The sequence below is a fragment of the Poecilia reticulata genome, linkage group LG16, assembly GCF_000633615.1.
Source record: "Poecilia reticulata strain Guanapo linkage group LG16, Guppy_female_1.0+MT, whole genome shotgun sequence".
Classification (NCBI taxonomy): Eukaryota; Metazoa; Chordata; class Actinopteri; order Cyprinodontiformes; family Poeciliidae; genus Poecilia; species Poecilia reticulata.
The window spans coordinates 7430244-7447219 of record NC_024346.1 but is presented as its reverse complement, the minus strand read 5'-3'; the positions used below and the strand labels follow the sequence as shown (position 1 = coordinate 7447219).

General features: G+C 39.2%; 1 protein-coding gene across 5 annotated transcripts in view; it reads right to left on the bottom strand.

Annotated features, from left to right (window-relative positions):
* Window positions 1-15077, bottom strand: part of rftn1b (raftlin, lipid raft linker 1b) — a 140398-nt gene extending 125321 nt beyond the window's left edge. For 4 of the 5 annotated variants that reach the window (XM_017309611.1, XM_017309613.1, XM_017309614.1 and 1 more), the window contains exon 1: window positions 14526-15077. The gene's annotated coding sequence lies outside the window, so the exon portion shown is untranslated. The remainder of the gene's footprint in view (window positions 1-14525) is intronic. The other variant, XM_008431182.2, reaches the window with a different exon arrangement.
* Between the last annotated feature and the right edge of the window lie 1899 nt (window positions 15078-16976).

The following is a 16976-nucleotide window of genomic DNA, read 5'->3' as shown; positions in this document are numbered from 1 at the left end:
ACAATAGGATGGGGAGTAAGAGAGGTCAAGGAAGCGGTGTGAAAGGAAGACAAAGTGAATGAGGGAAACGTGGAAAGGAATGCTTTGAGACTGGTGAGGTGAAGGTGAACGGATGTAGCTTTACAGTTTAGCTCACAGAGGAACTGCAAAGTGTTTGAGTTGTAGGAATTTACTTCTGTAAACTTACGCAAATCGGAATTCCAAAAAATACATTTTCTCAGTGGAAACACACCATTTTTGAAAAAACAGCTTTTTTTAGGAAAGGTTTTTGCTCTAGGATGAAGTGGGGGTTTTTTTGGGCTCCAATGAAATTAGTGTGTTTTGCAAAACTGCAGCGGCAACATTTGTTTTGCATCGTGATCAACAACAAGATATTCCTGCTGGTGGAAAAGAAGAAGACGACGACAGGGAGATGATGGCACGTATTTTTAAAGACTTATCGTGTGGACAAACATATTCAAGCGGGATCTTAATTGCGTTTCTTATTTAATGGAAAGACCGCAATTGTGAAATTTTGTTCTTACAACATTAGTGGAATATAAAAGTTTTCAGAACCCTTTGTCCCTGCTTTCACTCAGTGTTTCTGAAGTCTGGTGAGTATCAGGGATACTTTACATGGACGACGGACATCAAATACATATGAAAGAGAAGCAGGAAAAGAGAGCCATTGATTTGACTTTTGCTGAATTAGAAACGATCCGTGTGTTCTACCTTTTGTCTCCCAGTAATGGTATTTTCAGGTTTTATTCGATAAGAGGCTTTATCCGAGCTCATCAGCCAGAGATCGAGTTGCTTTGTAGGGGCGGGGTTCACTTTCCATTGGTCCCTTCAACCAAAACATCCCAAAGCACTTTGAGTTGTGCTAAGTGGGATAGACAACATCAACGCTGCGTTTCTACATGTCAGTCAACCGCAGTTTATCAGTCTTAGGCCTGTCCAGCTTTCTGCTTTCACACTGATCAAATGGGTCACAGCCTCTGGGAATTTGCAAAAGTATTAAACAGAATTAATTGATTTATTTCTTTGAAGGGCTCCACTGATGCACTTTCAGATAAAACGGTTGATAGGAGTCAACTATTAAGAATTACCTGTCAGAAGACATAAAGCAAAGCAAATTAAAGCCAGCTATCAAACCAAAACTTCTTTTTACTGGACAATACCTCTCAAACACACCCTGACATCTAGTTTTTATCTTTGGAAAAAATGTGTAGAGCCACAAAGGACCAAACCAGTGGTTCTTAACCTTTTTTGAGATACCGAACCAACCAGTTTCATATGCGCATTGACTAAACCCTTCTGCAGTGATAAATAAAATCAGATTTTTTTTCCCAAAATTCAAGATCACTAAGTCTTCTTAAAAGGTAGAGTCTCTGAGAACAGTTCTTCAAAATATAGTCAGTGTTTTCAGCACAGTTGAACTGACTGTCCAGGAACGACCCAAGGTATTTAAAATGTGCCACAGTTTCAACAGGTTGTCCATCGAGAGAAACTGGAACCACTTTAAGGTCTTGTTTAGATCATTTAATTAGCTCTATATTCTTAAGGGAATGAAAAATTAATAATAAATAATAAAGACTGTGTGGTATCCTGATTTAGTAATGTAATTATATTAGTTGTGTTACCACCCCACGCCACCAGAGGCAGTAGCAACCCCGAAAAGATGCGACTAAGGAGCAGATTTAGAAGTACACCGAAAGCTACAGAATTTGATAAAAACTGTGAGCTTTGCTGAAGTAATTAAAGACACAAGTTCAAATCCATGCTGAGAGTGGAGCTCCTTCAATCAGTGCTCCTCCGCAGCTCTGATTGGCTAAGCAATTTAACGTGATCCTCTGCAGCAAGTGATGGCAAAGCGGGGCCCGTCATCACGACTTTACACAAATGTGTCTTTACCTCCACGGCAGAGGCTCCGCCGAACCCCTGAGACCGACTCACCGAACTCCTGGGGTTCGATCGAACCAGGTTAAGAACCACTGGACCAAATCTAAGGATTCTGACTTTTCACAGAGTGCAGTAATCATACCAGAGATCAGCACAACTTTGAGAAGATTGAGAAACAAAGCATTCTCAAGATCATAAGATGCGTACTGTGGCTGGAGTCAGAGATTCAAGAGCCACCCCACACACACCGATGTATCCGAGATATGGGCCACAACTTTCATTTTCCTCATAAGCCAATCCTGAACCACAGGGGGTCAGAAGCTTATTTCCTCAGCTAAAAACAATAAAAAAGGACTTGATTGGTGCTCAGTGCTCCAAATCCTTCATTATAGATGGAAATAATACTTGCATATCATCCAGTCATCAGTATTTTTTCCTTCCACTCAATTTTCCCATCTTATTCTTAGTACTTAGGATATTCTTTAGCAGTGACTTCTTGTTGCTTACCTTTCTTGTGGAGGCTTTAAATGACTGCTGGTCAAATTTTAACCCATAAACTTTCCCATCTACATCATAACAGACTAGATGTAGCTTTTCTGGATTAAAAAACATTTTTAATGCTCTGAAAAATATTCAGTAAAATTGTTTTTTGGGGTTTTCACTAGGTGTACGCAATAATCATCAACATTAAAAGAAACAAATGTGTGAAAGATATTACGTTTTAATCAATAAAAGAGATCAGTGTTACTTTTGGATTGAGTTATTGAAGAATTTAAAATAATTTATAACAAGTTTGTGTTTCTTGGTTTTCAGCTGCGTTGACAGAAACGTGGTTGCTCATGTACATCCTGCAGTATTTGAGCAGGCAAACATAAAACACAGCAACATACATTTGAGTCTGAAGTTCCTCACACCGAGTCTCCGAAGCCGACAGAAGCACCAAGCTGTGGCCATAAAAAGACACGTCAAAAGATTTTACAAGGCACCGCAGCAGCCGACTCCTCACTCCCCAGCGCTGTGTGGTTCTGGGTTCTGGATACTAAAATAAAGTCTTAAATAAACTGAAACAATATTAGCTAAAATCTTAGCCACTGTGATTTTTTTGCGATGTGAATTTTATCATCTATGGCTGTCCAGTAGATCCACCCTGAGGGCCTGAGTGTTTTGAAAATGTTTAGTTGTTCCTGGGTAATAAAAAAAACCACAGTAGATCAATATGTCCATGCCAAGACACACTTTTGTGCATCATTTCAAACAGGTTGCAGTAACGACTTAAAACTATGTGCACATAGACATGTAATGTACTTGAAATAAACCTCATACAGTTTTTTTTAATGGTAAAAAATTTTTTCTTGTATTTTACTTTATTTTTAGATCTCTTATTAGACATTTCTTCTGTTACGATTACGCTGCTGATACCAGCAGCTTTATCCTAGGCTTGTCTCTCAAACATTTTGTGCACAGTAAATTTTTCTCTATTTTTGTGATGAGCACAGCATCTCTCCTGCCACTGAAAGCAGTTGTCTAATTAGACGACAAAATCCTTGTAAAGCTGCAGATTTTCACAGCAAGTCTTTTTTTTTTATCTGTCACAATGAGAGGCAGTCTTTAGATTGTCATTTGATTCACTATTCATGCAGAAAAATGGGTTTATGGAGCTTTAAATTAGAGTTATTCTTATTAGAAAATCACACTTCAGCATGAAAGATGATCATACAAAGAGCCTATCAGGCTTCAGTGTTAGTGACAGCACTTAATGCTGCCTGACTGAGATCTCCCCCACATTACTGGACCACGTTACAGGGCTTTGATAGTTGCGTCGGACAGATCAAACCCAGCAGTTTGGCAAGCTTCAGAATGGATTAATAGACGGAGACATTAATTAGGACGCTTTATTCTCCTGTTCTTCTCCATGTAGTCTCGCTTTTAAGCCAGATTCCTCCCGTTTGCTTTCAAATGCTTTATCTCCTCTGTGCTCTGGGCCGGTTTTAAATGTTTGATCTTTTTAATCTGACAAGAAAAGTCGAGCTCTGAGCCGATTTTGGTGGTGAATACTTGAGTGCAATCTGGGAAGTGCAGGTGAATGAGGGATCATCGACAAAATGGGATATGATGGGAATGCAGGAACAGCAAATGTTGGTTTGAAAACTTTAGATGATCTATAACTGAAGAGCAATCCACACTTAGAATAAATCCATTTTTTATCAGAGTAGAAGAACTGAAATCCAATCTTTTATTTCAATAAATGTATTCACTGGGAGTATTTGCAGTACTTACAGAAATGTGTTGTTTCTAAGAACAACCTCATATTTAAAGTTTTCAAACTCCTGTTCTCCAACAGGATGTCCAGGGTCTTTGGAAAATAAACTGACCAAAAAGCATCATTTCCCTATATTTGACAGTATTTTGTCATATATTCACACTTTTTTTCCACACTAAACCCACCTGGCGTATTTGTAGCTAAGCTGTTGCTCAGACAACAGATAAAAACAAGTGAGAAGGCAAGAGTTAAGTAGAGTATGGTATGACTGCTCAAAGTTTCGAGTCATTTTAGGGTGTTTGTCAATCGCCTGATGGGTCGTTTCAAATATAAAGCTTCTGTATTTTTAGTAACGCTCGTGTTTTTACCAATGGTTTTGTGCATTTATTTTTCAGTTTCACATATTGCTACATGCATAATATTCGACATCAGTCACAGAAAGACAGAAAGGAGAAAACTTTTAGTGTTAGAGGACCTTGGTAAATATGCAGCATTGAAGCTTCACTCATCTCAGTGGAACATCTAAAGTAGATAAGTGAGACACGCGCTCTGCACACTTTTGGTTTACTTTCTCATGATGAATGAGGGAAAATCCCGTCTAACGTTCAGATAATTGTAGGTGTAGAAAACTGGCCATTCATGTTTGTTCTGTCCGTTATTTTAACACCTTATCGTCCTGCATCACCGTTATCTCTGAACTAGATCAGAACTAAGCAGGTTTAATTGACGTCAGCTGCACAAACTGCGTCATTTTACACATCTTGTATGTTTTTTTTATCTTGTATAGTGAGAAAGTGTGAGAAAAGAAAATACTCCATTGGCAAACAGTTTGGGATATTACAAGGATATTCATTCTGTAAAATCTGAAAATAATAATATTTTGTCAATTTTCCAAGCAGAGGAGCTGCATATGAACGAAGTGACACACCCCTGATGTTGAATCTGGAAATCCCCTTCTTCCTTTCTTCTTTCCTTCCAACATTTACATGAGTTACATTATGTGACCGTTGTGAGCCTTTTTGCACATTCAGCAGATCAGATACAGGCTTTTCCTCCGCTTCACTGATTTTAAATGTAAAGCAATGGTCCTGCTGCTTCCTGAGGGAACATTTGCACGTTTATTTTTCCTTACTGTATCAGAGCAGACACAGATGTAAAAGTCAGGATTACCATTAAAAGATAGGCATTTATACTTTTTCAACTTTATTATTTAAAGGACTCTGAACCCTTTGTAGAAGCAAATCTGTGATAAATAATCCATAAATCTAGGTCATTATCTTTACTAACAGAGTGCGTTTCCTCTGCAGTATCTTCTTTATTTGTTCTCGTGGTTTTGAGAAGTTTTTCACTTTGAGCTTATGCTACTTTTTTTTTTTTGGCTTCTTTTTACTCTAGTTTTTGTTCTTAAAAGCATACTGTGCAGTGTAGGCTTAAAAACTAGCAAATGTGTAAGAGAATAAAAATCATCAATTCAATCAGCTTGCACCAAATGTGCAATAATAATAACAAAATAAGCTCATTGAACGTTATTCTCCAACTGAACTGGATTTAACTGAGTTGGTCACGGGAAACAAATCTTGGAACTTTTTTTCCAACGTATAATATGAAACAAATGATAAATGTGTGAAAAAGCAACCCATTCACACTGTAGGGTAGGATGGAGGTTCTGCTTATTTCTCTGCTAATGGATAAAAAAAGGGAATACCAGGATATTGGAACCAAAACTGTGTGGATGGACGCTACAATAAAACTGATCTTTATTGAATCTTTGATCAATGATCCAAAATGTATGACCAAGCCAACAGAGAAATGCTTTATTACACTCAAATTCAGTGTTATTCCAATGCCATCTTTGTCCTAAAAGAACTTATTTGAGCTAAGAGAAAGAAAATGACTCTGAACAGTCCAAAAAGATTCCTCTTTCTCTGTGCTCCAAACTTGTTAAATGTTTAAGAAGACGACTAAGTCCTCTCATAATAACAAGGAGGAAAAGGATTTTGTAATGTGGGATTTCCCCCTGAATAAATTAATAAGAGCAACATTTCCATAGTAAAACTTTTTATCTTTAAGTCTTTTACTCATCCAGGCCTGCCAGTAAATGTATAAAACAGAAAGAAATGGGAACTAATTGTGTTTTCTGGCAAATAGAAAGTGTCTAAAGATCATTTGAGTTTAGAAGCTTTTATTTGAGGTAATAGGTCAAACTTAAATGACTATAATAACAAAACACACTAATTTGTAATTTGTCAGAGTGGACTAAAAGATTACAAAAACGTCTGGTGTGAAGTAAAGAAATGAAAATCAGTACTTTCATTCATAGTTGAAGAAAGCATCACATTTGAACCTAAAAATCCCTGAAAGGATGGCCATGGTTGCCAAATGTGAAAATATTAGTGCGACTCTTTGAGCTATTTTCGTTTAAAGTGTCCAAGGGCGATTCATGTTTTAAAAAGGACGGATTTAACATAAATACAAGGAGGTTGGAAGACGGTAAGTGGAGCCGAGGCGAATGCGAATAAACAATAGAGGCTGTCAGAGGATTCTCGGCTGTTTCAAGGCTTCCAGTGTCTCCAAAGAGTGCAACAGCCTTGGCCCACCTTCATCTCCTCTCAGTCTCAAGGCCCGGTCCGTCCTCGCACACAAATGCCCACACACACGCACACTCACTCCCATCCAGGGAGATATTGCCATGGGAACAAACCCCTCTCCGACCATCCTCATCTCTGGAGAAGAATAGCACCAATCTTCCACAACCTTTCCCGCTTTCATTGTTGGATATTTTTCCCTCCCTTTCTTCCTGGTCCCTGTAAGGTTTCCATCGCTCCTCATCTCCTGGAAAAAAAATCCTTGTTTCCGTGCAGTACCAAACATTCATGTCCCTCATGATTTATCACTTTTTGGAAGATTTCTGAAATATGAGAAAGCACTTAGCTTGACTTTAGCCAACAAAGAATAAATTCAAAGCAACGAAGTCGCAATAATATCGGACAAAAACAGGAAATTCTCTGGTTTCTCCCGTCTTTCCTATTTTCTCCGTAACACGAGGGGTTTAGAAGAGATTTCCCAGGAGTGATTCTTTGCTTTCTTTGAAATTGCTCTGGGCAGGTCATTTTTTATTAACGCTAGCTCCGGCTCAGTTCTTGGATTTTTATGCACCCTATTGACATGTCCATGTTGAACATTACCCAATCAATAGTGCTGCAATTTCCTGACCACCCATTACAACACAAGTCGCTTTGACTGAAGGAAATGTCTGGGGAGCTCAGCTTTTATTTCTTTAGTCTGAGACAAAGCTGCACCTCTGCCTCAATATTGACTTTTATTTTTTTATATGATTGTACAGATAATCTCAATGTGTCATTATTGGTTAGGAGTAAAATGTCAGTTTCAAATAACATAATATCTACAAACTGAGATGAGTGAAGAAAAGTGTAGTTTGGCCCAAAATTATTCTTACCAACAGAATAAAGGAAATAAAGCAAAGCAGAATAAATTTTAAAAAATTAATTTACTGGTTTTACTAATAATAGTATATGAAACAAGGGCTGCACAGTGGCACAGTTGGTAGAGCTGTTGCCTTGCAGCAAGAAGGTTCTGGGTTCGATTCCCGGCCCCGGTCTTTCTGCATGGAGTTTGCATGTTCTCCCTGTGCATGCGTGGGTTTTCTCCGGGTACTCCGGCTTCCTCCCACAGTCCAAAAACATGACTGTTAGGTTAATTGGTCTGTCTAAATTGCCCCTAGGTGTGAGTGTGTGTGTGCATGGTTGTTTGTCCTGTGTGTCTCTGTGTTGCCCTGCGACAGACTGGCGACCTGTCCAGGGTGTATCCTGCCTCTCGCCCGAAACGTTAGCTGGAGATGGGCACCAGCAACCCTCCCGACCCCACTGAGGGACAAGGGTGCAAGAAAATGGATGGATGGACACTCGTATCCCACAGTAGATTTGTATGTTTGTTAAAAAAAAAGAATTTTAATTAAATGAAACATGAAATCAAATCAAAATAAATAAAACAATGAGTAAAAAAAAAGATAAATAAGAAATAAAAACAAAACAGTATATATTAATGTCGATCTCCATACACTGAATGCAGTAGAGAGCACAATATGGTTTACATGAGTCAATGATTACCTTAATCAAATTTCACACGCCACAGAGGGATTCACAGTGCCCAGATCAGATAGTAAACAGAAAGTGATTAAAGTAGCTGTTTGCTAAAAGACTGGAGCGAAAGAAAGTCAACATGCTGTCAGAAATGGCGGCTCGCTGAAGAAAATACATTCAGAACCCAAATAAGGAATCTGACAGCAGCTGAATGTAACAGATATGCAAATTCACTGCCTTGCAAAAGTATTTAACTATATCACAATTTGTCTTGTTACAAGGACAAACTCCAATGTGTTGGATTAAAATTTTATGCAAATGCAGGCGGGTAAAAAACGGTTTGACACCTTGCTACAAAAGAAAGTTACTGAACGAAGCGTAACATCAAGAAGCAGGACGGCCCAACCTGGCAGCACGGAAACAGAAGATATGCTGAGGGAAGCTGATTGCTGCGATGGAGACCAGGTGAGAGTGATTACTGACTGAATACAGCTGTGATGGAAACCTGGGGCTAACGGGTGTGTCCAAAATGAAGGCCCTGAATTCATCGAAGAACCAGGTCTGAGCTGAACGGGTTTTTGTCGACGGCGAAGACTGGAAGTGAGCAACAATAAAAATAAAATCTGGTAAAAAAAAAAAAAAATGGAGCTCAAAATGTTACTGAGTTTCTATATGACTTATTTAATCCTTTTGAATGAATGCAATAAGAAATGTGTTGTTGTTTTTTTTACCAAAAATATATGAAAGGAGACTTATATGTTCTAAATGTGAATTTTGCACATTTTCATACTTTCATTTGGGTTTCAACCGCTCCTAAAACTAACCAAACTGCTTTAAAAAATCTTCCAAGTGCTTTTGGCTAATAAGTTCATGTTTTTTGGTGTCACAATCAATGGGCACTGCGCCGTTACCTAGCAACCACAGCCAAACCCAGCCCCGTCACCTAGCAACCCAAGCCGAACTTTACAAGTTACATTCCACATAAAATTTATACGAAGACGGGTTCAGCTAAATCAACACACATTTGTTGCTTTGTCTTGATATTAATCCCAATAATATACACCAAACTTGACAAAATTTGAAAATATCCTGGTGAGCTGAATATTTTTTTACAAGGCACTGCATGCTGGGCTTATTACAAAAAGGATAGAGTGGGATTTAGCTGTTGGATTTAATAGTCATTGCTTAATATGGGTGATAATATAAAATTATTAATAAAGGTCACAAATCTACCTTCGTAAATGTTACAGTCATCAATAAAGGTTAAAACTCTGAATAAAAATGTCTGCCAAATAAAGTAGCTGGATTAGCTAATCATTACAAAACACCTCCTCTAACATTAGAAGCAGCTCATTAGCTGCCGCAATCATCTTTCTTATTCTCGTCAATGTGAGTAATGCTTATCAAGATGACATTTACGAGCTAGAATTAGGTTTAAAGGAAATATAAAGAGCTAAGGACTCGATCAGCTCTGTGCACCTCCTATAATGTGAAGCTTAGGCATTCACTATTCTTAGTAAAAGTGACGCATCTATTAAATTTACATTAAAAAAATCTATTTAATAATTTTATAATGTAGCATTGCATTCAATCTGACAGAACGGGAATTAGTGTTTAGAAAAGGAAAATACTGATATTAATTTAAGACCTGCAAATCGGCTTTATTAAGCAAAAATATAACTATCATATAATTTCCTTCCCTTCCCAAGTGAAGCCATATGTTCCCTTGCAGTTTGGGTTATTAAATGTCTACATTAGTCCTCGTTTGAACTTTCTGCCTTGAGTAATGGCTCCCATTTTGGTTTGACATCGTACCAGAGTAGAAACCACAACCACTTCCCCGTTTACAGCAGCCGCGCTCCAGTGGGGCGAGCTTCTCTGCTGTAAATGGTTTCTAAATCTTCTGTACATGTGCATGCATGTGCATGTCTTTACAATGCGTCTGTGAACATGTGCAGCTGCGTGTAGAAGGTGATGCGTTTCTGCAGCCTTTATGTGTGCTGGTCAGAACGTGTTGTGCGTCTGCAGTACATGTATTCTTGTACACACAACTGACTATAATCTGAACACATGTATGTGCCGTCTGTGTTTACATTTATGCTACATTAGTGTTTTTGTATAGATATCATGAAACTGAATAAGTTTAATTTCTTGTTTATCTTGCAAGTAGGTTGTGTTGATGGCTTTGTCTGAATGCATCATAGGGAGGACGACATTTCTTCTTATTTTTATAGCTCCAGATTCCTGAATGATGAGTTGGATCTGATTTTAAGGTTTAGATTAAAGAGTTAGCGATAGGAAAGGTAGACCTCAAGTGACCTCAGGAATTAAAGTATGACGAACCCCCAAATCAACATTTTTTTGCTGATAACTTTCTAAATAGGTTATTTAGGGTTATAAGTTTATGGTGCCATACAAATTTTGACGATTTTGTGTAAATTTGTTTAGTTCCCCATTATTTTGTCGAAAACCATCTCAGTGCTGGCCTCCTTTGGTCTAATGGTTGAATTCTCCTATTTGTTTAAAATGGTACAGCTTTGCATCAAACAGCCCTGCGTTTGGGTATTAAACCTTCTCACTCAGACACACACCTCCACCCACTGGTTAGTCAGGAGTTGGACTAATTGGACGATGCCTGGCCGCATGGAGGATTGATTGAAATGTGTGACTTAATTGCAATGTGCATCACAATGTGCCACACTTGGCCACGCCTCTCAACATTTCTATGGTTACACTATTGAACATTGAGTATATTGTTAAGTGGCTGGGATTAAAGTTGGGCCCCTATTTGTAACTTGCCAACTTATAGGACTGCAGATGCAAATTAGCTTTTGCTAAATGGTGACATTTATGTTTGTGTTGAACATTGTGCCGTTTTAAATAAAGTTCATTACAATCGGTCTGAGGCCATGGATCTGGACTACACCCTTAAGTTGCTGTGGTTGATGAGTCTTTTATAGAAGAGGTCTAGGGCCACTAATTAAGGGAAAAAAGTGATTTGTGTGAATTTTGAGAAGTCATAATTCTGAGATGAAAAGTTGAAATTCTTTTTTATTTATTCATTTCAATGGCCCTAATCCTCTTCTGTATTCTCTGCCTCCAGTAGAGTAGTTTAAGTTTCTCAGCGTCTTGTTCATGAGAGATGGCAGAATGGAGCAGGGGACTTACAGACGGGTTGGAGTTGCCTTTGCAGGCCTGGGCCAAAATGTGAAGCAACTTTATTTACTAGTCTATCCGTATTCTCAGTCGTGGCATTCAATCATGACTGGAACTTTTAGATCCAGCGTAAGAGATCAGAGGAGGCGTTCTGTCATCTGTGGAGGGTTGGAGCAGATCTGCTGAGTCAGATGGTTAAGGGCGTCTGGTCAGGAAGTCTTCTGGGTCATCACGCCCTTCGAGACAGAGGAGTCAGAGATCTCCTAGTTTCCCTCCTGGACCGTTTGCACCAAAGACCTAACGTGACTCATGTTTGATCTTTGGTGTAACAAGTCCAGATGGTGCTAAAGATCTTAATTAGATGATCTACCAACTAGTGAATGTTAAAGGAATGAGAATAAGTTTGTTTGGGGGAAGAAAAGGAAGCAATAACATTCTGAGAGGTTTTGGGTTTAATCTAAGTGTGCTAAACTTTCACTACCTTAAACTGAACTGTTTCCATGCAAGCGCATGATAGCGTTATGCAGTATTGTTTGGAGTATTAATAAAGTGAAACTTCTAATCATGAAATTAAAAATAAAATTTATGACCCGACCATGGAAACAAGTTTTGTTTTCCATGTTTCAGAAGAATCAGAGAAAGTTTTAGGAAACACTCCTTTCAGAAAGAAAATACCTTTTTTAACTCCATTATAGTCAAATGTTTTTAATCTAGGCTTATAAATAGGGTTCAGGTTGATAAGGTCAGATCAAATAAATTTATGTCATTACTATTCCTTACTTTGTATCTTGTGTTTCTGATATAATCTACACAAAAAAAAATCCTGAATGATAAAACATAATCAGCTGTATTACTCATACAAAGCGCACGCGCGTGTGCGTGTGCGTGTGTGTGTGTGTGTGTGTGTGCGTGCGCGTGTGTGTGTGTCTAAGAGAAAACTCCTGACCCTCCTGCGTTGTCGAGTTATCGCCGGCTGGTCCTCCACATCTCACCAGCTGGAACCAATTAACAGCAGTTCACTGAGACTGAGCTCTCTCGCTCACTTTCACCCCCAAACACACAGTCATTTTTCTTGTTCACTCCACCCCTGGCTCTTCCTCTCTGCCCCTCAACAGTCCTGGACTCCTCCTTCAACCCATGCAAGTTGTTTTCCCTTTAAACCTCCAGCTGCAGGCTCACTCGAACAAACGTCCGACTCAGAGAACATGAAGCAACCAGGTAAACATTCACAGGGAGAAAAGGATAAACCGGCAGGGATTAGACTTATTTTATTGTCAGTGTGCAAAGACACAACAGAAATGAAATGTCATCGCTTGACCACTGGAGCACACACTTAAAAGTTATTAGCTTGCAGCTTACCCTTTTCTACAGGATTTAACAATGAAAGCTGTAGCCAGGTGGACAAGTCCAATCCAATCACCTTAAAGAAGCAACTGCTGCTGCCCATCAATCTGAGAAGGGTTGCAGTGCCAATGAAGGATCTGAAATCCTTAATTCGACTGCAGGGATTCTCTACTTGTGGCTGTGGGGCCGTCTATGGCTCTTTAGATCTTCAACTGATTTAAAAAACTTACCTAAAATGATGAGGGATGCTTTTTTAAAAAAAGAGGAAATAAGAAAGTTCTGTTTTAGCATTTCACCTGTCAACCTTAATGCAATATCTGCATTGAAGTTTCACGACATACTGACACAAATAGTGTAACTCACCTAGTATTTTTTTTTTTTATTTGAGTAAATTATGTCACATTATTTAAGTATTTTTGGTAAATAATTAAGGGTCACATATTACTCTTGATAAGAATATTAAGTTGTACTAAACATTTGCTGTAAAAAATAGAAATGAACTGAAACATTTCCTTTAATTTTCAGTATAAAAACACATCTTAATGTATCTATTTAAAAACTTTACGCTATATTCTTTGCAGCTTACATTCAGAAGAAGTTGGCACAAAAATGTTTTTTGCATTGCACATTTTGCTGACCACTCTAATACAGATTATTTGTCATTCAAAATTGTGAAATATTTAAGACAGCTGCCAGTCTTCCCAGGAGAACTAAATGCCCTGAAAAAACTTACAGCTCCAAACCAGTCAGATAAAATAACATGCTAATGAACTCCTTCATTAGAATGTTAAAGGTTAAATCATTCATGGGATTTAAGTTTGGAGGGGTCAACAGAAGACCACTGCTTCTCCCTAAAAAGCCTACGAAAACATAACCAGTGCTCCCCAATAAACCGTCAAACATCTGGAACAGCAGCCTCTGGACATATGAGAACAAAGTAGAAAAATTTGGTCACAAAGTATAAATATGTTTGGAGGAGAAAAAAAATCAGCATATTCACGCATATACCTCAGACCAACTGCAAAGCACAATGGTTTGATGATCTGTGCTTGTTCTGCAGCCACAGCGTTTATTTACCCAGCCATGAACTCCTTCGTATACCAAAAATGTGCGGAAGCCATCTGTCTAACAGCTGAAGCTAGACCCAAACTGGGTCATTAGCAGGACAATGGTCCCAAACAGAAAACCTACAACAGAGTTCCTGCAAAAGAAAACAGACAAGATGTCGCAACCGACCAAAGTCCAGATTTGGATCTGATTGAAGATCAGGTTGAGGTTGAACCAGAAAAAAAGATGTGAGGAAACAAATGTCAGCAGAACCTCCGTGTGATGAAGAGCATGCCAGGTGCTTCTAAAAGCAGGTTGCATTTAATTTGTCTTTATGATTGTACAGTACAACAGTTCAGAAATAAACTTGTGATTCTTGTCACAAGTGACAGCAGCCGTATCTGGGTTTAATCTGTGGCCAATCTCACACTTCTTCTTCATCCTGAATATAAATAGATCAACCAGATCTATTTATATTCAGGATGACTGTTTGTTTTCGCATGTTGCTCTGAGACGATCAAACATCTTGCATGCGGTGGCTGTGGATTTAAAGCTGTGTGTCGGACACACTCATGGACTGTGGTGTGAATCAGCTCCCTGTTGCACAGTAAACACTTACAGCCATGTGGTTTAAGTTTACAGTGGCTGCTATCCAGAGGATCAGGCGGGAGCGCAGAGAGCATAACATCTGTTAAGACACACACATGCTGAACGGCTGAAACGAGACGCAAACTTACCTGTTTCACAATCTGATTGAGAAGTTCACAGCTTGGAGACAAATCCAGAGCTCCCGTCAGAATATCTCATTCTACTTTTGAGGTGTGAAAGAGAAGAACACTGCTTCAGATCTTGTCCAACAAGCTGACGGAGGTTGCAGAGGAGCGGGCTCTCTGAAGGGAAAACACAATCCTCCGTCTGAGAAACAAGCAGAAACAACAGCTCCAGCGGTTGGCTTCGTTTCCCCCCCTCTTCAGCATCTAGCGGAGCTCAAACACACTTGTACACTCGGTGCGTTTAGGTCATGCTCAAAGTATGTTGTGCAAGCTCAGGGAAACCACATCCTGTCACATATTTACCTCCCTCTTGTCTGTCTCTCTCTCTCTCTCTCTCTCTCTGCAGCCTATCTCTCTGTGGTGTTCTACCGCTTTTTCCTGTGCACTCGTCTCTCTCTGCCCTGTGATTGTCTGAAGCAAACTGAGCGCTCTGACCCGGCGTCTGCTCTGAGCAGCCTCTCTCTGCGTCTGTCTCTCCGGCAGCCGCTCTGGTTCCACACGACTGACTGAAGAATCCATCTGAGGAGAGGGAAGGGGAAGGAGGAGGGGGATGACAGGGAGGCTGGCAGGAGGAGGAGGAAAGGCGGGGGGCTTTATGTGGGAAATACCAGAGTCAGAGGAAGGGAAGAACAGCGGGGAGGTTGGCCGGTGTTGTTTTGGGAGTGAAGGACTTAAGAAAAGGTGGGCAGATCAATAATTTGTTGGGGAGAAAGATGTGAAGTCGATAATGGTGTGGCTGAAGACGTTCATGTTGCACTGAAATCTATGTTGTTCTGTTTTTGTCTTTGTCGCGCTTAACATTTCATTTCTCTAATCAAACAAATTTTAATATATCAAACAAACACGACTAACTACAAATTTCAGTTTCAAGTTCAAGCAATCATTCCATTTTTATTTTAAACAAAAGCAGCTTCCTAAATTATCGTGCTCCTGCGAGGAAAAAGTAATTATCCCCTGAACATAATCACTGCCTGTGCTACCGTTGGTGACAAACAGCGGCTGTGAAGTGTTTTGATGACTAGCAGTGAGTCTTTTACATCACTCTGGATGAATTCTGGCTCACTATTCTTTGTCGGGTTTTAAGCGTGAGCATTCTCTTTAAGGTCAAACCACTCTGTTGATGGCCTAGTCAAAGACTGGATTTTGAGTTCTAATTAGATGTTTCTATGGGTTCTTTGTGGTCTTCTAGAATAACTAAAATATTTTCAGTCGACCGGTCATTAATCGGAAGGTTCTGCAATCTTTACCACTCTGGGTTAATGGTTTCCTCTGTGGTTTGCTGAGGTTCCAAACCTCAGAAACAACTTGAACCCCTTTAAAGATGCGTATCTGATTTTTAAAAGCTTTATTCTGGGGCATAATGTGTTTTTCTTTTTGAGATCTTTTACCTACTTCATGTTGGCGATTAGGTCCTATTGAAGAGATTGAACCAAAGTACCGGTATGTGGCTCGTCACACTTTAAACATGGCTTAGTTAATTATCAGTTTTTACATAGGGCTAGGTTGGATTGAAGTAAAATTTTGGCTTAGTAAATTAAACCATTTGAAATCTGCAATTTGTATTCTACTTTGATATTAAAGTTTTTTGGGTTTTTGTTGACGTGAAATATTTTTATGCGACAAAAAACTCAGATGAAATCAGTAAGGGAGTGCCCTTACTGATTTCATCTGAGTTTTGCTTTTTTCAGATCTTGAAAAAAGCAAGACCTGACAAGTAGTGTCACTACTGAGACACTACTTGCCTCAGTAGTGGCCATGCATATTCAGTTCAGGAAATACAGTAAAAATGACAGAGCATTTAAAAACACAGTGTTCTTCTAAAGCAGCAACAGTGGGCAGTTGAGCAATAGAAGAAAACACATTTTTTCTTTCTCCATAGATGAGACATGTTTTGGCAGCACTATGAGGCAGGGGGGTCATAATGTTATGCCTCACCAGTGAGTTAATCGCAAATAGTAGCAATTAAAGCACGAAACAGCACCAGCTTTAGTGCATAAATTACTTTAGCCAAAAATGACAGCAGCAGTGATTCACGTTAGTTAAAAAGACACATCTGTATTGCCTGAGAAAGGATTTCAACTCTGCAACTTCGGTTAATGGTCTAGGTTGCAGGTTTATACCCTGATAAACCCACCAAGGTATACAAACATTACGTAAAATCATTTGGATGCCAAACAGCGTGAAAAGTTCATTCTGGGTTCAGTGAAGCTTAAAGCAGAGAGGCGAACAAAGAAATGAATACATCAAATAGGCTGACAGACGATGTTGTGTATCCACATGTTTCTTCAGATTTAAAGGAGGTGCAAACAGGCCAATTAACACCAGAGTGTGTTTCTGCTGCCCCCTAATGGACCAAAACAAACATCCGCAGGTTCCACGTTCGATGCAAATGGACACAAATAACAGCAGGATGAT